Raw genomic sequence first — 27,541 nt, 5'->3', positions numbered from 1 at the left:
TCGGCGATATATAATATCACTATATTTTCATCTCAGGAACCTCCAGAAAGTTGATTTGAAAATGACTCCCCTATTAAAAAGCTCAGGTCTACATACTGAATGAAATCTAAAATTTGAAAAATTAAAAAAAGTCTAAAGTTGAAACTTTAGAAAATGACCCTATTAAATTTAAAATGGTTGCACGCACATCCTTATTTTGAGAAAAAAATTTTAAAAGATATTTTAAAATTATTTTATTTTTATCCACCCCCTTCAAATTTGGGGTCAACCTGGTTTGACCAAGCGCCACGTGGCACCGTCTGATTGGTTGACCCCCCTTGCATAGTCACTGCCTTATCATCACTAGGTGGGCTCGCTGCCACGTGGCACGTTCCTGTATTCCCACTTTATTTAACTTTCGAGCATCTCTATCAAGTGAGCTTGCGCCCACCGTCGATTTGGACACCTGGCAGCATCTGGTGAACCTATCTGATCCTGCTCCTATGACGCAATGTCATCGCTAACTAGGACCCGTGCCACGTGGTGCGATCGTGCATTCTTTATCCAGTGAGCAACTTGAAATTATAGGCTTGCGCCCACCGTTCATCTCGCCACGTGGCGTGATCTCCTGCAATCTCCAGTTTGGGCACCATGTCATTGAGAATTATAGGCTTGCGCCCACCGTTCATCTCGCCACGTGGCGTGATCTCCTGCAATCTCCAGTTTGGGCACCATGTCATCAATCTCTCATTTTCATTTAAAATCTTATGCATGCGACCTACCAGCTATCTTCAAAAGTGCGTCCCTTTAGCGCACGCTTGCCTTTTCAAAAGGCGTATCCCTTAAGACACAATGCTTATGAAGTGAAATCGTATTTAAATGCAACTCGACTCCCCAATTTTGTGAATGTGGGACTATAGCTTGTCATTATTTTTTTCTTTTCCTGCTACTGACGCCTATGAGCTCCTTGACGAATTCCCTGCTGTTGACTCCTTTTAAAGCGACTCCTTTTAAAATTCCATGACTGGTCCAAAGTGTAAAGATCAGACTAATATGGGGCTGCTTTCTTAAACTAAAGTCTTCTTTTTTGTGGTGTGGGAATGCCTCATGTTTCTTGCGCCTACCCCCAGCTATGAAGCTCCCTTGGTAGCTGTTTTCTCTTAATGAGGATGCTTTTAAAAAGTGTATATGGCATTTTCTTTGCGTGGGACTGTTGTGGATGGAGCTTCCTCATTTCATAATCTGCTATGGCATAGGCATGATCTCCTTTTTAAACCATATCTGCCTTCATTGCCTCACGTGATGCTCCTATTTGGCATGTGTGTCTTCTTCTTCCATGTTACACACCTTCTCTCACAAAGAAGCTCCCCTTTTTGCATGTGAGCCTTCCCTTTATTGTTGCCTTGGGCATTTTATGTAGACCTATTGGCGCAATCTTCCTGCAAGGCAGCTTGGAACTTTGCCTTTCACTGGCGACTATTGAGCTGCCTTGTTCACCAGTTGAAATTTGCTTACATTATCTAGCATCCTACGTGGATGCCTTTTACCAATAGCTCCCTTTAATTGCTGGCTATGGATTCTTCTTTCTAGCTCGCGGGTTCTTCTTGTCTGGTGTCACCCCTATCTCTATGCGTGGATCGCTCTTTTCTCAAGCATGTGGGCATTTAATGAAGCTGCCCCCTTTTAAAAATGTGGACCTCTACCTCTTTTGAATGTTGAAACTCCCTATTCATGCGTGGAGTGCCCTGTATGCTGTTTATGCGGCCTGTTAACCATAGGGATTCTGCTGTGTCTTCCCCTTAACATTTATTTGTTGCTGGCTCTCTTTTTGTGGACAACTTCCATGTTGTCCCTTTCTTATATGTGGGGATCCCTTCTCAAATCAGTTGCTAACGTGGAATTCCTTGTAATACGAAAACTCTACCTCCTCTACCATACATGAATGATTTCCTATGTTGATAGCATGGGGCTTACATTTGAAACAAACCTTTAATGTTTTAAAACCATCAAATTGGGTCATATGTCTGTATACTCTGCCTTGGGCATGGAACTATATGGAGTGTATCCCTTGCCAAAGACATGGACATTTATATTATCTTCAAATTTCATTTCAAAATATTTGAGAATCCATACAAATACCAAAATATTTTAAAAATGAATTTATTTATTAAACCAGATAGTAGAAGATTGTTTCGATAACTTCTACAGGCAACATTGACAAAACAATTAATGTCAAGACCCTAAGCAATTGATGAAATTAGTCAGGCCCCAAAAGTGGGTTAGGCTAAAAAAAATTTCGTTTTTGATCAACTAATATGGCAAAGTGACTCATTGATCATTTGAAACCATTTGAAATCAAATTCAAACACAAATTCACCACTTAAAACCTATTTTAAATCACCTCTGTACCACTGTGAAATTTGTGCCAGGAGGCTTGTTGCTTGGCTTTAAAAATTGATATAAACATCTGGTCGGGCTCTGAAACTCTAGATCTCTGTTCTCTCTGACATATTCAATTGGCTTGCCAAATCTCATCACATGATGACATCGGGGTCAAAAGATATCGACATCCGAACATGCCTACTTAAAATCTCCTACAGATAAACATGTCAGAAAACAATAAACTGGGTTCAAAATTGGCTTTAAAAATTGGGTAAATGGACACTTAGGGAAACAAAAACTGGGGCATTGGTTCACTGTCACGAGGACATTATGAATTTGGGATTTGGGCTCATGATGAATAACAAGACGCAAATGGCGAGCTGTCAAAGTGGGCTACTCAAAATTTGCAGACTGGAACAATGACAAGGATTTTTGCAAATGGATTTGACCTAGAAAAGTGTGCAAATAGATTCTTCATGACTTAAAAACTAACACACTTGGAGCATTTTCAGTGAGAATTGCAATGGTACAATCCATTTGGTCCTGGCAGTTACAGATCTCAAGTTATAATGTCACAAACAAGGGTTCCAATCAATCTGCAAATGCTGACACCAGTAAAAAGATAGAATTTCCATTTGGAATTGTGTTTGAAAATTGATCAAACAGATTCGTCATGAGATGAAACTCGAAACATAACAATTCTTTGACACCTACAATGCAACGCACAATTTATTTTTTTATCATTTTGGTCAACTGATCAAAAGTTATAACATGTCAAATAAGGTCTCCCAGAATTATGAGCAATGTGCATCAACATGAAAACAGTAAACTGCCAACTTTGAGGGATTCAAAAATTAGTCAAACGAATTCCAAATGACTCGAAATCCAAAACATAGGTTCTTGGGTATGGACACTAGATATTCCGAAAGCAGCCTATCATGAAACATTTTTTGGTGTGAGATTTTCAGTTGCAAACACAACCTCCTGTTGCTTTTTGACACTGGTGAAAAATGCAGATTTGACATTTGCTCAAAACAAGACTTCACGAAATGGCTCAGAATGTCAATTTATCAGCATGGAACATTTAAATGCACTGAATGAAGGTTGTTAGAAACATTAAACACCTTAGGGGCCTCAAAGGTATAGCCCAGTACAATCTCATCAGAAAACATTTATAGGGCTCAATTTTCTCAACAATGCTCAAAATTTGGGCTACAATTTTGAGCACCAACAGTGGCTCTGTCTGGGGATGCATTTCCCTTGTGGGCATGGCAAGGATTTAGATCTCTATGAGAAGCAGACCACACACTTGACAAAAAAAACTCTCTCGAACAACTTTATTGAAAATAGGAAACAAGTACACTACTATGTACAAGCGATGGCCCCAAGCGACCGAAAAGTTTTAGATCTCCTTACTTCTGTCATACACTTGATTTTCATTTACATTCTCCTGAGGTAAAATGAAATTCTCATTTCCATTTGTTTCACCTAGCACATCAAAATTTGCAATAAGCTCATTAGGCAAAACAAAACTTTCATCATCTTTATAGTGCATATAAAAATCAAACATACTTTCTTCATCTTGCTCACTATGAAAATACGAATCAGCGTGATCATAGAAAATGACAACAAACTGAAACTAATCACTACTAACTGAATCATGGACACCTTCAACCGGAAACACAAAAGCTTGGTATTCTACTTCATCCAATGAGTTACATGAATCAAATTGTAACTCACCTTGCGCCTCTATATATGAGGAATGTATAAACTCTGATTTCTCTTCATTTGCAACATCAATACACCATACATTAGAATGAATATATGTTGCATTTTCTTCACATTCCAACAAATGATTAGATCCCAAATAACTAGAATTATCATGAAATCGCCTTCTAAAAATATGCTGATCCGTATCAATTTCTTCCTCAAATAACTCACTAGGATAAACCAATTCATTACTATTACTTTCCTCATCACATGAGCTATCTAAATTTATCTCGTCTTCATGAAAACAAGAAAACCATAAACCAACAACAAACCTTATCTCTACATCTTCATTTTCAACATAGAAGTCGTCATGTGTATTGATGTACAGATTACCACCACATACACCTCCCAAACTTGACAGAGCATATTCTAAAACTACATCTTCTTCAACATCAAATTTTGGGGGAAATGACTTCACCATATGGAAATGAAAAATGTGGCAAAACACAAGCATCCTTAGATAGATTTTCACACCTTTCAAAATCATGAGCCAACAAGTTAGAAATCTCATCAACACTTAACAAGATTTCATCCCTAGTCTCTTCTCCTTGGCTGTGATTATTATCTAGATGAATTGATACATTTGTAACAACAGACTTGTTAGTAATATATTCTGAAAAATTAAAACTTTGATCATCACATAAATCTTCTTCCTTAGACAACACCTCAACAACTAGTATCATAACACATTGACATTCATCACTAGAAGAAAGACTATCATTGTTGTTACATTTTTCCTCTTCTTGACAATCATCATCATAAAAAGATGAATCCACATTATGTGTATTATCAAATTGCTTATTACCATCCTTTGATTCATAAAATTGAGACTCTTCATATTTAGTATCACCTTCAATAGATTCATTACATTTGTTAATATTAGACTCATTAATCTTCAAAACACTTTCAACCTTCATGATAAAATCTTGGATTTCATAAATCTTATCTAATCTTATATTGGCTGGCCAATCAACCGAATGTGGCATAAAAACTTCTAAGAGCACCACTGGCCAGGAAGACTCCTTACGTTTGAAAAACTCATCAAGATTCATAACTACTGATTTGAACTTCATATAAATTTGAAATCCACTAAGATGCTTAATATCACCAATTGTACTTCTTAACATTAAGATAGTCTTATCATGAATCTTTCTTTTCAATCTAGCAATATTTGCACGAACACTTTCAAGAGTCAGCACATCACTTTCAGACCTAGACTCAGGATCCATTTTATAAACTTTTAAAACTCCTACCTCTTTTTCTTAGTGCTAAAACCACTAGATGGAGGCAACCATTTCATTCATTCAATTTTCATGAGAGACAAATATATGAAAATTGAAATACCTTTATGTGTTGTTGTCTGAAACTTTAGATCTACTAATTGGCACAAGTGCAAGCATGGTAGATAGAATCCTTTGTAGAGCCTCCACCTCCTTGAAGAGGAAAATGAAATCACAACAGTGATTCCCTTTTGAAATGAATTTCTTCAACAAACACTAGCAAGCACATAAACCATTAATCAAGAAACTTATAATTTCTCTTTTCCAACAAACTAGATCTGCCCACAAATACTGAAAGCCTCTAATATTTAAAACAAATCATGCACTGGTACAAAGATTTACTTTAGAGTTGCCACTCACACTTAGTGAGAAAAGATTTAAAACAATTTTACCATTTGTAGATTCTGAACCAGACTTTCAATATGGAAAACTTGTAGATCACTAACACCTTGGAAAGAAAATACACTTAGTAATTCAATTCTTGACTCTGAACTTTTCTCAACAGCATATGCAAAAATTGAATTGATTGAAGATAGACTTATAACAGTCATAGAACACAATTTTCATCCAATTTTACAACATACTACTGTCCATGAATAAAACTCAACTAGGGTGCATGATATTTTGAGTAAGAAGACTGGAAAACACAATAGACAACTTACTACTACAACATTTATTATGCACTTATTCTACCGTATTGAATCTCTTCTTTTAAATTCTTAGGGTTTTTCTACCATTCAGATTCAACACAGTCCCCAATAGAGTCACCATTTTGTTGGCTTCTGATTTAATAGAATTTGAATAACCAAGTATGCAAGGCAAAATTGCATCTATGGGCAGCTATCTTCAGTAAGGGACACAATTTACCAAGAAGCTGGGCCAACTATAAGGCTACACTCCTTCTACACTTCAGGGTCTGCAAAACCTAGGTGGGTGAACCTCTTAGGATCGAATTATGTGACCAGTACAATGAGCATAATCAGAATCTAGAATAACAGATGAAACCCCTAATTCTTCTATAATTAACCAGTATTTCATAAGCAAGAAATAACTAATGACCTAACTCATGAAACTGGTAAGCTAAGTGAGGGTTAAGCTTTGAATAACTTTCAACATGAAAGAGGAAACGTTTGATTAATGATGTTGATATCAGCAAGACCCAAACATAAGCAACAAAACCTAATGATCCTATCTCTGAGAAGTGCCTTATCTATTGGGCAATTAAATGAATTACATCCATACATCTTCTGGAAATCTTAGATATATTTCTACATCAAGATCCTTGATCTATCTTTCACCTTGTGAATAGACATCTGCATCAAAATGAATCCCATACTTAGATTATCCTATCATGAAAATCTGTAAACCCTGTGATAAACACCAAGCAATTACATGGCTCTTTGTTCCATCTGCAAGACATTTTAACCAGATACATTCCAAAATGAAATGCAACCTAATTCATGCTCTTGGTTCACAAATTAGAAGAAATTACACATCCATGAATAGGAGACAAGATTTTGACTAAATTTAAAACCCTTTGTTATACTCTATTTGTTTTCCTTGAAACCAAATACATGAAAGATGTACAGAAAGCTAACTCACAAATCACCTCACAAATCTGAACTATTTGCATTAAAACATAAATGCTGCTCATACAAGAAGAAGTGCTGAAGAATGGTGTCTCAGTAGTGAGTGATTTTCTTCTCAAAACTAGAACTAGAATAATGAGAAGGAAAGGGAATGATATAGGAAGAAGTGAATTCTCGGATCTGTTGTATGCTTGACAAGTGTCCACTCAGAATTCCTTCCCAAGAAGATGAAGCAATCTCTCTCTACCCTCTCTCTTCTGATATGATTTGGTTTCATCATTATTCTGTAACAAACTTCTAAATATCTCAACTAAATGATGAAACCTTTATGTAACCAAAAATTTGGACTACCTCATGAAATGCTGAAGGAATTAAAATTTAACTGATTTGAATGTAACCCAACTACATTTTTCTTGTCTTTTATGCACATTCAAGTCATTACTTTGCTAGAAATCAGTTTTGAACTTTGACACCTAAATTTGGTTGCAAGACAAGAATCTAGAAGAAAACCTCTTGTAGCTCGAACCAGTGATGTTCTGTGCAAAAACCAACCCCAGAATTGAAAAGTTCGTTCTCTCTCAATTCTGGCAATATATAATATCACTATATTTTCATCTCAAGAACCTCCAGAAAGTTGATTTGAAAATGACTCCCTTGTTACAAAGCTCAGGTTTGCATACTAAATGAAATCTAAAATTTCAAAAAGTCTAAAGTTGAAACTTTAGAAAATGACCATTTTAAATTTAAAATGGTTGCACGCACATCCTTATTTTGATAAAACATTTTAAAAAGATATTTTAAGATTATTTTATTTTTATCCACCCCCTTCAAATTTGGGGTCGACTTGGTTTGACCAAGCACCATGTGGCACCATTTGATTTGCCGACCCCCACTTAGGTAGTCACTACCTTATCATCACTGGGTGGGCCTGCTGCCACATGGCATTTTCCCACATTCCTTCTTTATTTAACTTTCGAGCATCTCTGTCAAGCGGGCTTGCACCCATCATCAATTTGGACACGTGGCGGCATCTGGTGAACCCGTCTGATCCTGCTCCTATGATGCCATGCCATCGCTAACTAGGACCTGTGCCATATGTCATGATCGTGCATTCCTGCATTCTTTATCTAGTGAGCAACTTTAAATTGTGGGCTTGCACCCACCGTTCATCTCGCCACATGGCATGATCTCTTGCAACCTCCAGTTTGGGTGCCATGTCATTGATCTCTCATTTTCGTTTAAAATTTTATGCACATGACTCGCCAACTATCTTTAGGGGTGTGGCCCTTCAGCGCATGCTTGTCTTTTCAAGAGGCATATCCCTTAAGAAACAATGCTTATGAAGTGAAATTGTATTTAAATGCAACTCGACTCCCCAATTTCGTGAATGTGGGACTATAGCTTGTCATTATTTTTTGCTCTACTTGCTACTAATCCTTGTGAGCTCCTTGACGGATTCCTTGCTGTTGAATCCTTTTAAAGAAGCTACTTTTAAAATTCCATGACTGGTCCAAAGTGTAAAGATCAAACTAACATGGGGCTGCTTTCTTAAACTAAAATCTTCTTTTTTGTGGCGTGAGAATGCCTCATGTTTCCTACGCCTACCCTCAGCTATGAAGCTCCCTTGGTAGCTATTTTCTTTTAATGAGGATGATTTTACTCAGCGTAGATGGCATTTTCTTTGCATGGGATGGTTGTGGATGGAGCTTCCTCATTGCATAATCTGCTATGGCATAGGTGTGATCTCCTTTTTTAACCAAATCTGCCTTCATTGCCTCACGTGATGCTCCTGTTTGGGATGGGTGTCTTCTTCTTCCATGTTACACACCTTCTCTCACAAAGAAGCTCCCCTTTTTGCATGTGAGCCTTCCCTTTATCATTGCCTTGGGCATTTTATGCAAACCTATTGGTGCAATCTTCCTGCAAGGCAGCTTGGAGCTTTGCCTTTGACTGGCGACTATTGAGCTGCCTTTTTCACCAGTTGAAATTTTCTTACATTATCTAGCATTCTACGTGGATGCCTTTTACCAATAGCTCCCCTTAATTATTGGCTATGGATTCTTCTTTCCAGCTCGTAGGTTCTTCTTTTTTGGTGTCACCCTTGTCTTTGTGTGTGGATGGCTCTTTTCTCAAGGACGTGGGCATTTAATGAAGCTGCCCCCTTTTAAAAATGTGGACCTCTTCCTCTTTTGAATGTTGAAACTCCCTGTTTATGCCACCTTTTAACCATAGGGATTTCGCTGTGTCTCCCCCTTAACATTTGCTTGTTTCCAGCTCTCTTTTTGTGGATGGCTTCCATCTTTTCCCTGTCTTATATGTGGGGATCCCTTCTCAAATTAGCTACTAATGTGGAATTCCTTGTAATGCAAAAATGCTACCTCCTCTACCATACTTGAATTATTTCATATGTTGATAGCATGGGGCTTACATTTGAAACAAACCTTTAATCTTTTAAAACCATCAAATTGGGTCATATATCTGTATACTGCGCCTTGGGCATGGAACTATATGGAGTGTATCCCTTGCCAAAGACATGGACATTTATATTATCTTCAAAATTTCATTTCAAAATATTTGAGAATCCATAAAAATACTAAAATATTTTAAAAATGAATTTATCTTTTAAACCAGATAGTAGAAGATTGTTTCGATCACTTCTACAGATAACATTGGCAAAACAATTAATGTCAAGAACCTAACAAACGAATGAAATTAGTCGGGCCCCAAAAGTGGGTGTGGCTATTTTTTTTTTTGTTTTCGATCAACTAATATGGAAAAGTGATTCATTGATCATTTGAAACTGTTTGAAATCAAATTCAAACACAAAATCACCACTTAAAACCTATTTTAAATCACCTCTGTACCACTGTGAAATTTGTGCCAAGAGGCCTATTGCCTAGCTTTAAAAACTGATATAAACATCTGGTCGAGCTCTAAAACTCTGGATCTTTGTTCTCTCTGACATATTCAACAGGCCTGCCAAATCTCGTCACATGACAACATCGGGGTCAAAAGATATTGACATCGGAACATGCCTACTTAAAATCACCTACAGATAAACATTTCAGAAAATAATAAACTGGGTTCAGAATTGGCTTTAGAAATTGGGTAAATGGATAGTTAGGGAGACAAAAACTGGGGCATTGGTTCACTATCACGAGGACATTATGAATCTGGGATTTGGGCTCATGAATAATACCAAGATGCAAATGGCAAGCTGTTAAAGTGGGCTACTCAAAATTTGCAGACTGGAACAATGACAAGATAATGATTTTTGCAAATGGATTCTTCATGACTTAAAACTGACACACTTGGAGTATTTTCAGTGGAAAATGCAGTGGTACAATCTATTTGGTCTTGGCTATTATGAATCTCAAGTTATAATGTCACGAATAGGGGTTCCAATCAATTTGCAAATGTTGACACTAGTAAAAAGATAGAAATTCCATTTGGAATCAAATTTGAAAACTGATCAAGTGGATTCATCATGAGATGAAACTTGAATCATAACAATTCTTTGATGCCTAGAATGCAACACACAAAAAATTTCATCATTTCGGTCAACTGGTCAAAAGTTATAACATGTCAAATAGGGCCTCCCAGAATTATGAGCAATGTGCATCAACATGAAAATAGTAAACTACCAACTTTGAGGGATTCAAAACCTAGTCAAATGGATTCGGAATGACTAGAAATCATAAAACATAGGTTCTTGGGTATGGACACTAGATATTCCCAAAGCGGCCTATCATGAAACATTTCTGGGTGTGAGATATTTAGTTGTAAACACAACCTCCTGTCGCTTTTTGACACACGTGAAAAATGAAGATTTGACATTTGCTTAAAATAGGACTTCGCAAAATGGCTCAAAATGTCAATTTATCATCATGGAACACTTAAATGCACTGAATGGAGGGTGTTAGAAACATTAAACACCTTAGGGGCCTCAAAGGTACAGCCCGATACAATCTCATTAGAAAACATTTATAGGGCTCAATTTTTTCAACAATGCTCAAAATTCGGGCTAAAATTTTGAGCGCCAACAAGTTGTTTAGATTGAGTTGTGAAAGATTTTAGACATATGATGAAATTTATAGATAATATCATTTTTAATTGAAGATTTGTGAAAATTTAAAATTTCTTTATAGTAATCTATAAATAACTTTTTTTGGAAGATTTGATTAAATGTTTTTAATTGACAAAAGTTTTTAAATTTAATGATATATCATTAAAAGAATTTATAAAAAGAATAATAATCATACACAATATTTAAAATTTGAGAAAACAAATATTTTTAATAATGTATCGTAAAAAGAACTATATATTTATTAATATATATTATTAATCATTTCACTTAGAAATTCCATCATATCACTTAATGAAGGAAACCCTTCCCTTCACACCAATAACATGGTATAATAATACATAGGGAGAAAGTGAAGATGTCTAGATTAGAAATCCTCACAATTTGCAATCCATGTAAAATAAAAACAATAAAAAAATCACCTTCACCATAATTTGACATAGTATAACTACCTCATTGTTTTTGAGTTGAGTCAAGTTGACACAATTTGACTCTATTCATCTAGCTACTATCAAGGCATGAACTATTCATACCTAAGTATGTTACAACTAGACTTTAGCAGAACACAAGTGCTCTAGGCTAGAGGCATGAGCTCACTGGAGAAGATTATTAAGCTAACTACTTCAAGAATTTTCTTTAACCAATCTGAGTTAACTATACATTTATAACAATGAAAAGAAAAAGCATTTACAACATTAACACTCATAGCAACAACTTACAACCACCATGACATATGTAGTATCTAATTTTCTATTCATCTCTCATTCTTTGCAAATCGTACAATGTTTCTAGTTTTCTATTTTATTTAGCATTCTTTGCAAACTGCATATGATTTTTAAATTGCTATTCACCTGCCATTCTTCTCATTCTAGTAGACAACGGTAAGGCTGCATATATATATATGGAGAGAGAGAGAGAGAGAGAGAGAGAGAGAGAGAGAGAGAGAGAGAGAGAGAGAGAGAGAGAGAGAGAGAGAGAGAGAGCATCCTTAAAAGGATAGTAAAATATAAAATAAAGCTAAAGACACAACCAGAGCTCATATTTTGGTATAGGTATGGAGGATGCTAGTAAGGCTTCTAGAATTTGGTTTTATCCCTGCCAATTGGATTTGTTTGAAATAACTTGCAATCATTATAGTCGACGATGACACATCTCTTTAAGGCATTCAGTAAAAGAGATCACATGCCTTGTCTAAGTTTCCACATATTACATACATGATATTGTGTTGACAGGTCATGCGTGTGCAAAGAAAATAGAAACATAAATATCTTTGAAGAAGATTTGGAGAGTATTTGTACAAGGCATCTAGTTTATAGACCTAATTCATGCACACATTGAATGCATGAGCCATGGAAACACATACCCACCTGTTTAGCTAAAAAGTGACATTGAACTAACCAATTTTATATCAACCATAGAATAGTAAAACATGTTGGTGAATATAGTTACCAGATACAACCAACAGAATGCAAAAGAATATTTTGATGCACTATTCCAAAGTTCATAATTGTGAACATGATTTCCTATATAAATCCAACCTATCAAGAAAGGAATAGAAAATATAGAAAAAGAGAATTCTTTCTTCCCAAGTGATATTTAGTTGCATCCATCAAATAAGAAAGATAAAATAAGATAAGATAATTTTATTAATGTTCAAAAAAGAGCACAACTTGGGTGTATGGGATTGGAAATTTACACCAAGAAGATAGCTAACAAATGGAGCACCAAATAGTGTCCATAAAAGAATCCCAAGTGATATTCAGTTACATCCATCAAATAAGATAGATAAGATAAGATAAGATAATTTTATTAATGTCCAAAAAAAGGACACAACTTGGATCTATGGGACTAGAAGCTTACACCAAGAAGATAGCTGACATATAGAGCACCAAACGGTGTCTATAAAAGAATAAGTACAATAAATGAAGAAGAAAGTAGGAGACATCAAGGAAAATATTAGGTATCCATCCTCAAAGGGAAAAAGTCCAACAACAACTGATATGGCTGGCAGCTACTAGAGGCCCTATGGTGAGGCTGAGTGCTACGAGAGGAGTGTTACTGGTGAAGAGGTCCCCTACGGGGTCTCATAGATATGGAATGGCCTATGTTAGCGAAATTGCACAGTCGCTTTACACCTCGAGCAGGAACTAAGGGTGAGAAGGTCATAATAAGCTATGCCTGGGTTTGACTCTTGGGAAATGATAGTTGTAAAGTATGTTTGTGAAGATGTAAGGACTCACAGACATAGAGAGCAATGCAACGCTGATCCATGTACCTGAAAAAATAGAAGAGGGATCTGAAATCTTTAAATAGACAATAAAATCTCCCTCTAATCATGTAGTATATGGGGCATCTGAAAAGGAAATGGATCTCAAATTTTGCCTCTACTAAGGTACAAAGTCTACACACCTAATCCTCTCTAGTAATATGGTGATTGACCTAGATTCAGAGTCGGTGCGAGCGCACCCTAAAGGAACCAAGGGAGATGTCGGGCATGTATCCAATATCTGCATAAGTACTTAGGGTGTACAATAATCCCATCCCAAATATCTAAGAAGTGCTCAGCATAGAAAGACATCCTCGGATGTAGTCCCCCTAGAGGATCAACCCAGGTCTACATAATATACTGCTTGTAGATGTCAAGTCTGACATGCCTATTCAACTCCTACCAAGAGGGGAGGAGATGAGTAGGAGCATCCAATGAGAACTAGTAGGGAGGAATATGATCGATGTTGATCCCAACTAAACTCAATAGGATAGTAGCTTGAGCATACCAACAATGGGCTCTAGTGGCTGGATCAAAGTCTGCCATAGCAACTAAAGAGCAATAGACTAAGTAAGGGTATCTGTGTTGGCCTTAGTCAAGTTTGCAAAGCCACAAAGATAGTGGAGAAACCAGATTAGGTCAAAAATGGCTACAAGCCTAAATGGGTGAGCTCCAAACTTAGCCAAAATAACATTGTGGAGGGTAGATCTATGACATTTGATAATCCAATGGAGGAACAAAGTCTAGGTGCACTCAATCATGGCCCAATCTGAGTCCAAAAGGGAAGGACCCCATACCACCAAACCATAGAGCATTGTGGGTCTTACTAAGGAATCTAGGAGGGATAACTTAGATGATGTGTCTTGAAAGTGGTGTCTAAAGCACTATCTCTTGAGCATGGCAAGGGAACCCAACCCTTTACTAATTTGAGGCTAAATGGCTAATCTCAAGTTGAAATGAGATATGAAAAACTTAACCTCAAGGTATGTGTAAGAAGATGTAATATCAATTTCCCTACCTTAGAAGTGAAAATGGAGATGTGAGTTCTTCAAACCGTTAAAGACCATAACACGAGTCTTCTCTAGGTTCACGACTAGCTGTCTCATGTCACAAAAAGACACAAGTCTATCTAGAAGCCTTTGGAGACCCTAAAGAGAAGAGGCAAGAAGAACCACATCATTAGCAAAGAGAAGGATGGAGATCAATACCTTGTGTAGATGACAACCATCGCTCGGAAGTGAGGAGTCAATGAGAAAAGCCTTGAGGTCATCAATGTAGACCCTGAACAAGGTGGGTGAGAGAGGGAAGTCATGCTTCACCCCAATGGTGCTCTGGATAGGGTCGGAGAGGCCATTGGTGGTATTGAGTCTACTAACCACTGTCTCATATAACCTCATGATAGTCATTAGTAAGATCTCAGAAATACCAATATCTCTAAGTCTCTTGAAAAGGACAACTCTAAGGATGAAATCAAAAGCCTTATGAAAATCCATAAAACAATAGAAGACTTTCTTTGAATGGTGTCAAGCCTCCTCAATAATAGCCTGTATTGTTTAAATATGATCCATGGTCTGGTAGCCTACTCTAAGTCAAACTTGACCCTTAGCCCTACAATTTTTCATGTCAAGCTCACTGGATAAAATAGTATTCAATGTTGTAGCATAAAGTTTGGCAAATGTATGCCTAGTCATGAAGGTCCTACAGTTTCTAGGATTGGAGGCCAGCCCAGACTTATGGATTGAGTGAATAACATGTCTTGACCATGAGTCCAAAAAACCAAAACAAGCCATTCTATTAAAGAGTGTAGAGAGATAAGGGCTCAAGATCGTGGTACCGAGATTGAAGAGCTCAGCTTGAAAACCCTCCTCATCAGCTACCCTACTACATCTCATAAGTCTGATGGCCTCGTAAATCTTGGAGGTGGAGAACAAGTGACAATGGGGGGGTGGGATGGGAAGGGGAGCGAGCTGACTTGGGATGTCATACAATGTGGAGACATGGGAGGCATAGAGGTGAAGGTTAGGGGTGGATAGGGGTTGGCCACACTGGGGGAACATGATGCGCCAAAACATCTTGGGACACTGAATAAGCATGTCATGGAGGGATCTTCCTTGTCAAGCAATAAATAACTGCTTCTTATGGTGAAGAAAGCATTTGTAAGAGAGTTGTATGTTGGTGAAAGTGGGGGAATGAGTATTGAAAGCCAAGTGCAAGGAGTGGTGGAAAGTTTTACACGTATCATCAAACCACTAGTTCATGGGGCAAGTATTTCATCAAAAAAATCTAGGGGTGTTGGGAATGGAGTGGTGGGGGATAGAGAGGAGAGCTGACTCCCAAATTTTTGTGGCTCGTGAGTGAAACATGGTGGACACTTGAATGTGATCTGTGAAGCTAGTGGGAGAGGATTATGATGACCATTGAAAGATGAAGTTAGCTAACATATCAGATAATCCCAATAATGATTCAAATTTCAAAGACATGATTGGCCATACCACATCCACGTAACCATTTTATAAATGAACCATATAAGACTATTTTAAGATGGATAATGGAAACTAGACAGAGAGGGCAATTTCTATTACTTCTATGTCAGCTGTACCATAAACCTTTAAAATAAAGGATTAGTGGTCAATCTTAAAAATCAAATTGTTGTCCTTAATACTTGTTAAGTTTTCAAATAGAAATGAAAAATTTGGACTCATTTGACAGTGGTAAAATGACTAAAAGATTTACAACATTCAATTTCTAGTACCAACTATAGTAGTTGATTCCATACAAAGCTTATAAATTTAAATAAATAGACTACTCCAAAAGTTTGAATTTTTAACTTCATTTGAGGAAGGGAAATCATTCCATAATGGTCAAAGAAAATATACTTTCATTACTTTTTGATGTAACCTTTCAAGAAGTTGTTATAATGGCTTTGTAATAGCATTTACATAGAAGAAACAAGAGACTTGACATAACATATCATCTCTGCCTTCTGCAAAATAACTTCTAGGATTATGAAGCTTGACCAAAGTAAGTTAATCTTTCAAAACACATTGGGAACATTAAACTTGAGAATACCTAAAAACATATTGTTTGCTTTATTTTAAGATTTGAAACTATCATTGATGACTTTTTTATAACGGCTTTGTAATAGCATTTACATTGAAGAAACAAGAGACTTGGCATAACTTATCCATCTCTGCCTTCTGCAAAATAACTTCTAGGATTATGAAGCTTGACGAAAGTAAGTTGTTTTTTTGAAACACATTGGGAACATTAAACTTGAGAATACCTAAAAAAATATTGTTTGCTTGATTTTAAGATTTGAAACTATCATTGATGACTTGAGATCTAATCTCATTACCATCAATAAACTATATTTCTAGTTTGGTTGATGTGAAGATATAAAAAATCATACCTACTACCATAAATTAGTGCATTCTTCTATAGGAGTTTTCTGAATAATAGAACAAACTTGATGAGCAAGAGTGAAAAAAATTAGCATCCCATCACTGCACAATTGTAAAAAAAACCCCAAGATGCTCCTTGAATGCCAACAGATCCCAATGTGGAGGTTCTCCATCATCAGTCAGATGCCATGAATCCATCTCAATGATTTTTCCTTCAGGTCCTCTCTATCCTCCAATGACAATCAATTCATTTTCACATGCCTTAAATGTGAGACCCTAACTGTTTGTTGAATCTGCTCTCACAAGCAATCCTTCCAACACATTCCATGAATTGGTTTCCTTATTATATTTCTTTATTTCATTCTTTGAATATTCTACAACATAAAGGTGATCATTCACTATGCAACCAAGGGTGGTGCATGGGTAGCTACGTTGCCTCTGGGATAGATATTTGGAATCCTTCGTCATGTTCCTATTTGAAGATTATATTTTTCACCACAAGTTAGAGACTCTATATGACTTATCATGTTTTTGATAACATAGAACTTGCCATCCATGAAAAACCCTGAGCAAAGTTTTCAAGGGAATGCATATCATGCAACATTTCCCAAGTGCCCTGCTCTGAATTATAAAGCTCTGTCAACTTAAGCACAACCCAAAGAGTATCAGAACCTCAACCATGATACCATCAATTTCTGTTGTCTTCTCAACCAATGATGCCAAGTTCTACATGAGTAGACAACCTGTAAGATACAAACACAATAAAATTGCAAAAGTATAGAGAAATTTCTAAAAGGTAGTATGGTACAATAGATAGCATTAACACTAGCTAATTTAATGTGTCATTCTAATATAATTCATTTAATTCTCTTTCTTTGCAGATGATATAGAGCAGTTTCTATAAAACAAAAAAATGAAGTTAACTCATACCTTGTCCATTATTGGTGCATTAACTACTACTAGAATTATGTTTACAATTGGAGCTTGTAGAACAAGAAAAAATTCAGCAAGGGTTTTGGTTTATCTTTGAAAATCAACAAATGGGCATGCCTATACTGAATGGATACATGTAATCAAGATCCTACCTTAGATACCATTGCCTCTATAGGAAACCTTGTTGCTTCAAAGGCTCTGTTGTCCAACATATGAATCAAATCAAGTCCATCTACATTAGCTAATATCCTAATGTCATTATCATTTTTTGTGACTACTAGCAAGTTGTCATCTTTGTTGAATGAAGGCATGGACTGGCCTGAAGTTTGTGAGTATATTAAGCACAGAGTTATGATCAAGAAACCCATCACAAAAAAATTCAAAAATTAACCAAAAATGTCACTATCTTACTAACACACTCATAATAGATTATCAAGTTCTTATAGGTAAACCACCCTCAACCTCTATAGTTGTCAAAAAAATAATGTTATCCATGTCCAAGAACATAATTATAAATTCATCTCCAACAGACCAAAACTGATTCTTTGTTGTATCAAATTGTACAACACCCAAGGAACATTTGTAGAAACCAGAATATGTTCTCTTAATTGCTCCTTCACTTTCATTCCATTCGACCATGAATGATTCACCTTGTTTACTTGATCCATAGGAGAAAATCCTAGCAGAAATTAAAATTGAATGAATTTTTTGATACATTACCATCAACGTTCGACAAGAATAGACACTTTTAAAAAAAATGAAAAATACATGCTCCATCAACACTATAAGCCATTGTTGTGCACCATAGACCAAAGGCATCATAATCAACCCTAGATCCCAAAAGATCATACAACCAAGCTTTGATCTTTCCATCAATGGCTATAGAGAAAATGAACTATATGGAGACAAGAATAACAATCAATCCACCTTCCAGAAAATCAGGATAGATGATACAACATTGGTAGCAATCAAACACCAAAGTTAAGAGCAACATGGAAAATATTAAACACTTAATTATCATGTCAATCTAACAATTAGGTTTACAGAAAATGAGTACCTAGATACTTTTTCTTTATGGTGAGAAAAAACTGAATATATAGCTGCTTCATGGCCTTCAAATGTATATTTCTTTCAACTAGCTACTGTGCCCCATACCTACAGTAAGAGGTGGTTTTACTTCTGGTCTCACATAAACAAAATTGCAAAGAGTTGATATATCTAACATATTAGATTATCTTAATAGTTTTTTCATCCTTGTATGTTATAATGCACAACTGCTTGCCAAGGTGGGAAAATGCAATATCATTCACACTTCCAACATGTGCATCAATCTGTGGGAATTTTATGAAAGTGGATAAATACTAGAGATATTAGAGAGCCAAAAGTTGCATTTAAGTCTTTTAAGAATGCAAAGTTGAAACAAACCTCTAGATGATTCCTTAAATTGTTTGCCTCATGGTAAGAATATATGTGGAAAACATGATTGGAGAATGCAACACCTACAAGACAAATGTAAGTATGTTAATATATCAATAGAAAGAATTCTGACCCAAGCAAATACTATTCAAATAAAAAACAATAACATCAACAAAATTTATTAGTGGCAATGCACTAAGGTCAAGTTACCCAAGTATTTTCATTAGAATACTTATTAATTACTTGTCCATCTAGGCTCCAGATACAACGGTTCATAGATACGACTGACTCTTTTAATATGACTGCCTAAGACAACATGAAAATTTTAAAAAAAAATTATACTCCACACAAAAAATGGATAATTATCCTCTGCAACATTATAGTTTTTCATATTTCTTATTATGAAATATAGTTCAATCCCATTGACTTACCTGTATTGGCATTGAGTAGGTAGTAATGTCCCAAACTTTAAAGGTTCTTTGAGCTAGCTTTTGCCTAGATGATACTTCCCAAATTTCAATGTCTCCAACATTTGTTCCAACTAAATTCAAATTTCCAAGACAAACTGAGAATCTATATTTACAAAACCAAAGTCACCTCTCCAAAATTGAAAGAATTATTCAAATTGACATGATAAGGAGTTTACTTAATAGAATCATTTGTTACTAAAGATAAAAGCCCATACTCATGACATTTGATCCCTGATTAAGAGTTTTGGTCACTATCTTAGGAAGATCATCTTGCAAGAACATGGTATGAGTGCTCGAATAACTCACCTTGTAAGAAAACAGAAATACAAAGTTTGAGCATTGATAAAATCAGAGAACTATTCTTCATGTAATTTTCTATATATTTGAATATATTGCATTGAAGATGAGATAATCTGTCATAGCTTTAGATATCTAAAATGAACAATGTTATCTGATGGAACTCATAGGAAATAATAATTATTAACTTATTTCCCATGCCATTGAACTTGTTGAATGCTTCTTTGAATTCAAAATACAACTTATGTTTCAAGTAGGCATGTCCTAGGATTTTTGTCATGTAAATTCACCTGCATTTTGAGGTGGTGTAAGAGATACAAGCCCAACAACTACTACAGGATGTGGAGTAGAAGGATTTGGACTTCCCATCCACCCTAGAGAAGCAGTAGGAGCACCCGTGGGTTGAAATGGTTGAAATCAAATCAATAAGAGCTTTCATTGTTATCATCAGTTAGGAACATCATTAGATCAAAAAAAACATAAACAATATTGAAATATAAAAATTAAATGAGTGAAGTTTTTATAACAATTAGTTAACACCATGAGGAGCAATAGGAAATGTTGCTCTTTTTGGGATTGACCCCATAAGAGGGTTATTTGAAGGAGTTGGTGCTCGAGCTCCATTAGGCGGTGCACATGTATGATCTATAAAAAGATTCTTGATATTGGGATTGGGTCAAGGGTTCTTACAAAGATGATGTTGGCGATTCAGACTAAGGACATAAAAAGTCAATGCCAAAATTCAATATATGATAACTATAACTATACCTTTGTTTTGCATAATTCCTTGCAGACTATGTAATTTAGTTATACTAAATACCACTTAAGCCATCTCTTGTTATTTAAGTAAAACATTGGGAAGTACTCAAATCAGCTAAAAGGAAGGTTACCTCTAGCTTATAAGAGTTCTGAGACAATATGCTTTAACTCCAAGGAATTGGAGCTTCTACTGAAAGTTAGGGTTAGCCTCTATTAGTTTCTTAAGTTCCATTAGCATGATGTTTCTTGCAGATTTTGACTCCCCATTTTTTGATAGCTTCTCATTTTCCTTGTGTGAATTACTTTGACTGATTATAGCAATTTCAAAAAGTTTTGTCATACTTCTAACTGTATCACTATTTAAACATGACAAAAAAAATTATATCAGGGGAGAGAAGTTTGAAAAAGGCCTTGTTTAGCACCATCAAGATAAAATATATTATACATTGGTGAAAACAATGAAACTTATCATTATTACCTGGTTACTCATGAAAGCCTTATCAGGATCATTAATATTAGGTGACAAAGTGCCATCAAACTCTAGAAACACTACAATTTGTTTCCCTGTTGATTTAGACATAATTGCATTGAAGTTGCTAAGTGTTGAAGGATGATGCACCTACATAATTTTTTATTAGATACAAAGAAAGGAAGTACAATTCAAATATTTTTATTGAGAAATGTTTCAAAATAATGGATATAAGTTTTGATTGTTACCTTTGGAAGCTAATGTTTTCATGGTGTGGGTAGTGTTACTGGTTGAAGGGGTGACAACAATTGTAGTTGTGCTTCTTCCTTCTTCCTAGTACTTGTGTAATAATTATTTTCCATTTTACAATATCTTTCATAAGTGAATGGTGAATTTATTTGAAGGTTGTCAATAGATTTGACTCTTGATATTGCTGTAAATGTCAAACCCTGTCATTCTCTTGTTCCAATGTCAATTGTAGCCATTTGTAGTACGAGTCCTCATGATTTGTGTATTGTTATTGCCCAAGAAATAGTTAGTGGTACTTGTGTTTGGAATTTTCTTCTCACATTTACAACAATACCATGTCTTATCTATAGTTTGAATGACATTTTTCTTGCATTCTTTACCATTCACAACTATTGGGCAAGATGGGCAGGAAAATGTATCTTGCCTGATGAATTTGATGGTGGCTTTTATCATGGTTTCTAGAGGTTGTTTCATTTGATTGCATTTTTCCAAGACACTTGCAATTGTTAGTGAACACAATGTGTTATTGTGTGTCAATAATATTGGCAACAATGTTATGTCAAATTCTACTCCTCCCATCTTGGACTGTAGGGCTTCAAATTTTGGTATAGATGGATTTATTGTTAATATGGTTGTGACTATGGTATTGATTACCTTTCCCTTGAATTAAAAACACAACTATTTTTAGAATCTCTCAATGACTTTATCTATTCCCCATTAGTTAATGAAATTAGTCCACACAAATTCACATCTATTGATGCTAGTGACATGTCCATTAACGTGACAATTCTATGGTGAACCTTACTTGCATTCTTTCACTCAAGTGTTGAGATATCTACAACGCTGATTACAATCCCAATAGTATCAACCAATGTATTGTTTTTGATGTTTGCAATGACATTAATTGGCCTAAAATTGTATTGAACACTCCCAAAAACCAACTCATCATTACAACATTTCAATATTGAAGAATGGTCAAGAGTGATTTCCATGTGGCTATTCAATTTGTTGTATTACTTGTTTGCCTCTTTAACTGAACCTTTTGAAACTATATAGTAGCCACCTATTTGCACTCGGTCGTAGTGTAACTTTGTAATGTCATTGAAGCAAACTATTTTTGTTTCTATGCCTTCATGGTCCAATATGTCAAACCTAAAAACTTGGCCACTACCTCAGTGGTTACTAAATTGTCTAAGCTACTTTTTTGTTGTCATCCCCCATTTGATTGTCCATCTAGTTTGATATGGATTTAAATCTTTTATAGGGATGATGCTCTTAGGTAATGGCAGGTCCCTATGAGGTGTATGGATCCCAAATTTGGTCCTTTTATTGGGTGAAAAAGTTGTGTTGTCTTGCAACATTTGTTCCTCTTTAGACTTATATAGATACCTTGGTTTCCCAATGATTTGATTGTCTTTCTATATAATTTGTATGTTGAAGATGGTATGGTCTTATATAAAGATTTTGCAATGACATATAATATATATAAATAAATCAAAATATGTATATCAATGAAGATTGAGTATGGGATTGGCTTCTTGGAATCTCCTATGGCTCAACACACATTATTTGTCAATGTTACTATAGATCTTATTTTCAGCGTGTTTGAGAAAAACAAGTGATTGGATCTTTCAGGCCAAATTGCTAATTACATGTGTTTTCCATCAGATAAGACAATCTTGTATCATTCACTTTGATCTTCAAGGAGAGGAACCCTTTTGAATGATAAGATTTGCAAGATTGGATTTGTAACAAGATCTCCAACATTCATTAATAGCTTTGCATTGGTAGTCAATGATGCTTCCTTTATAGGTTCCTAAAAGAAGTTTTAGTTATATAATTTTTGTTAAGGTGTGAATGTGTTAATTTATTAGCTTGATAAATGTATAAATAATATCTAGTTACATACAGTTCAATTCTATCTTATGCATGTACAGACATATACATATGCATATATCAAAGAATATTGATAAGAGAAATTAACTGCAAAATACAAACTTATAAATACAAGCAAATGTTTTGAGATATAAGCAACATTTTGCATGTGTAAGGTATATTTTTTGAAGGATTATAAATGAATTATTGTAAAAGTAATGAATGATAACTTACTCCATTAGTGGTCCCTTGTTGGTTTGAACATGTTGACCTCATTTCCTTTGTCATGGTATCTTGGATACATATTTGTATAGAAAGGGTGTTAGTTACATATGTAATATGTGTTTATCAAATTAATATACTAACGTTTATCAAATTAAAAATACTATATTAAGTTTGTTTGTGTGCGCGCATGCATGCCATACAAAAACCTGAATGCAAAAATTTGAATAGTTGTAAAATATTTTCTCATTGGGACTGGCTGATAATTTGAAGGAGGAATGGTAGATAACTCATAGTAGTTGTGTTCCCTTCATCATTTGAAGCTTTGGTCTGTTCATGGTTCGATTTTTCAAAACTTGATTCTATCGACATAGTATCATGTATGAATAAAATACAATCAATAAAAATCAAATGTGCTTACCCAACAAGAATTTGGATGCATTATATATGTAAAGAGTATGCATCAGTAAAATGTATTGAGGATGTGTGAAAAGGAAATGTGATTCAATGTATTGAGGATATGTGATTCCCACAAACCTTTGTGTCCATATATACAGCTTTTGATCTACATTTTGATCTTTAATAGTATGTATAATATTTTGATTATTATTACATATTCTTTTCAATTCATATTTATTATTTTAATCTTTAAAAATATATAGAGAAATTACAAAATGCAATAAATATGAAAATACATAATCTTTAAAAACATGAAATTACATTTGTTTCTTTCTTAATAGCATTATGAAATTACACGTGTTTCTTTCTTATTAGCATTATGTATTTTTTGGCATGTTTTGTTAAGTTCTTGACGAAATTACAAATTACATTTTAGTCTTTAATATTATGTATAATATTTTGATTATTATAATTATAATATTACCTAGGAAATGCTTTCACATATTCTTTTCAATTCATTTTTATCATTTTAATCTTAAAAAATATGTAGAGAAATTATGAATAAGAAAATCCATAATTGTATGTAGACACACACACACACACACACATGTGCACAGAGAGAGAGAGAGAGAGAGAGAGAGAGAGAGAGAGAGAGAGAGAGAGAGAGAGAGAGAGAGAGAGAGAATATTATAAATGTCCAACGAAAGACCATAATGAGGGTCTATGGGACTGGAAGCTTAGACCAAGAAAATAGTAGACAAATGGAGCACCAAACGATGTCCACAAAAGAACAAGCACAAAAAAAGAAGAAGAAAGTAGGAGACATCACAGAAAATATTAGGTATCCATCCTCACAGGGAAAAGTTCAACATTGACTAATTAGCGCAACTACCAAAGGCCCTACGATAAAGATGAGTGCTACGAGAGGAGTATCGCTCGCTAAGAGGTCTTCTATAGGGTCTCACAAATCTAGAATGACCCATGTTAGGGAAACTGTACGTATGCTTCACACCCTGAGCCAAAGTTAAGGGCAAGAAGAAGGTCATAATAAGTTGTGCTTGGGTCTAAATCTTGGGAAAAAAAAGCTGTAAAGTATGGTCATGAAGTTGCAAGGACTCACACACAGAGAGAGAGAGAGAGAGAGAGAGAGAGAGAGAGAGAGAGAGAGAGAGAGAGAGAGAGAGAGAGAGAGAGAGAGAGAGAGAGAGAGAGAGCATATTCTAGTCCTTAGAGGAAGCAACAAGATCATTCATTAGACTTGAATAACTGATTATGAGCTTTCATTGCAATGTCAAATTGCTTTTGGTGGTTAAGGAAATTGTTTTCTTTGTTCATGTGATCAACATTCAAAATTTGTTCAATAGAATCATCCCTATGCAAAATATTCTGATAACTGTGTTTAAGGATGGCACACCCATTGTCTTGTCTCTTTAAGAATTTGGTGATGCTTTAATGATTATCCTTTATCCCTTGAATTTTTTCACTTGCAGCCTATAGTTTTCTTGATAAGATCCTAATGCTTTTATCGAAGTTCAACGATAGCCTATAAAGGGTGTGTCATTATTGATGGTTAAATAGGGAAAATTATGGGGTGGTTTTTGAAAGGAAATTTTCACTAGTTTGCTGGTTTTAGGGGTTTTTGTAGTTGGTCCTTTGTTGGTAGTAAGAGAAGGGAAGTCCTTATAATGTTTTACCATTTGTTGAGAATAAGGTAAGTGCACTAACCATAAAGTTATATCACTTGCTAGGAGTATGCATGACACTCTCAATTTAGTTGATGGTTTCAATTTTCAAAATGCTCTATTACAATCTCATAGATTTATTCTTCATCAGCTTTCTATTTCTTGTCTTATTGACAACTAGATCCTATGTTTAAAATGAACACCCCTTCTGATTGGTGTCAATGTTGATATGGACTTATTTAGAAGTGGGGTAGACAAAAGGGGCAAATTTTGGATAAATCTTACTCTATACATGTTTTCTAAATAAATAGATGCAAATGACTTATGAAACATTTTAAAATGTGTTCATAGTAATTTTTTAAGCTTGAGGTTTCTATTTTATGTAGTGCACTTACATTATACAAGGCACAATTAGAAAATTATAACATGGTGGCAACTTCACACTCAACATGCATATTGCTCCAACAATCTAGGAAGCAAGCCTGGAAGTAAATGCTTCTCCAAAATAGATTTAAATAGTGTGAGGCCTCACCCAAACCATCATAGTATAGATAACATATTTGCATTGTGATACTTCTAATTCTATGTTTTGATACACTTTTGAGACCATAGGGTTATGTCATTTTAATATCTGCATTTTGATGATCCACACATTAGGACCTAATTAATATAATTAATGATTCCATTTCATGTTCTAAATTATTTCAATTGTTTTAATAGAAATTGAATTTGTAGAAATTCTTGAAATGTCAAATTATAATGTTTAAATAGAAATTAGTGTTAAAGGATAGATTTTGATATGCAATAGAACCTAATTTACATGCCTAGTGACTTAATAGTCATGGATTTAATATTTCATCACTATGATAGAAGATAGATTATAAAGTTGTTCAAAATGTTATTCAGATCATGTTAATTAATCATCAATATTGATATGTAGGGATTGATATTTTAATGTTTTAATATTCTACATGAAAATGATTAAAAAAGGGAAAGTTAATTTGAAATGATGAAATATGAAAGCCTAATATTGAATGGAATAATGATTTATTGCACATATTTACTTATTGCGTACATGATTTTCTTGGACTATTGATGCTCGCATTTAGTAGGCAAGAATTTGACCATGGGGTTTAACAGGGAACCAAGGCTCAAGCCCATGTGAAAATAACATAGCCAAGGTGAATCTTTGGAAGATTCAAAGTGTTAGAATTTCTTTAGAATAACTAAGAGGGGAGGTGAATTAGTTATTCAAGGTCTAAATGTCCTATTCAAACTTTTCACTAAGTATAGTGAGCCCATTCAGTCATTCATTCATCCAAGCTTTAACTTTTCTAACCAACAAGTTATTGTAAATCAACATGCAAGCATAAATCATAAAAGATTAACTCATAACGCAGTGATTTCTGTGGAAACCCAAGTTGGGAAAACTCACTAGTAACATGCTACTCAATTCTCACTCTTCTGAAGTGATGCCCTATGAAAGGCCTACCCTATTAAAGGCTTACAACACATTGTTAAATGTGACTCTGTTAGAGGATTTAACCACCTTGTTAGAAGTGGGCTTGCTTAAAGGTCTTTAGAACATTCACTATTAAAGGATTTACAAATGGCTATTAGGCCAACCTAAGTCCATAGGATTTTCTAGATATAATACAATTGCTAGAGAGTATTAGAAAATCTTGACTTGAATACAACATACAACTTATCTTGCAAATCTCATATCACTTCTCAGCTCATACACTTGCCTTTCCTTCAATCACTGCAACTTTGACAGCTTGTCCTCCTTTTAAGCTTTGTCTCCTTGAGTCTCTATGCTCAATGTACCAGTGCAATCATCTCTTCATGACCACTCATAGAAGTAGAGCCTCTATGCTCTTCCTTCTCCTAGACGTCTTCTCCTTGACACCCTTCCAACCACTTTGCAGTTTTGTCTCTTCAACAGTAACATTATCAACTTTTTTGCTTCTTGGTCTATGACTTCTTAAATAGAAGTCTTGGAGTTCCTTTTCCCACTCG

General features: G+C 35.1%; 1 pseudogene; it reads right to left on the bottom strand.

The window, feature by feature from the left end:
- Window positions 1–539: 539 nt before the first annotated feature.
- On the bottom strand, window positions 540–21,206 carry LOC149538145 (topless-related protein 1-like; annotated as a pseudogene).
- Window positions 21,207–27,541: the final 6,335 nt, after the last annotated feature.

This window comes from Cupressus sempervirens, chromosome 9, assembly GCF_028749045.1.
Source record: "Cupressus sempervirens isolate cs-2001-9-10 chromosome 9, ASM2874904v1, whole genome shotgun sequence".
Lineage (NCBI taxonomy): Eukaryota > Viridiplantae > Streptophyta > Pinopsida > Cupressales > Cupressaceae > Cupressus > Cupressus sempervirens.
The sequence above is the reverse complement of the archived record's forward strand: the minus strand, read 5'-3'. Positions and strand labels throughout refer to the sequence as shown.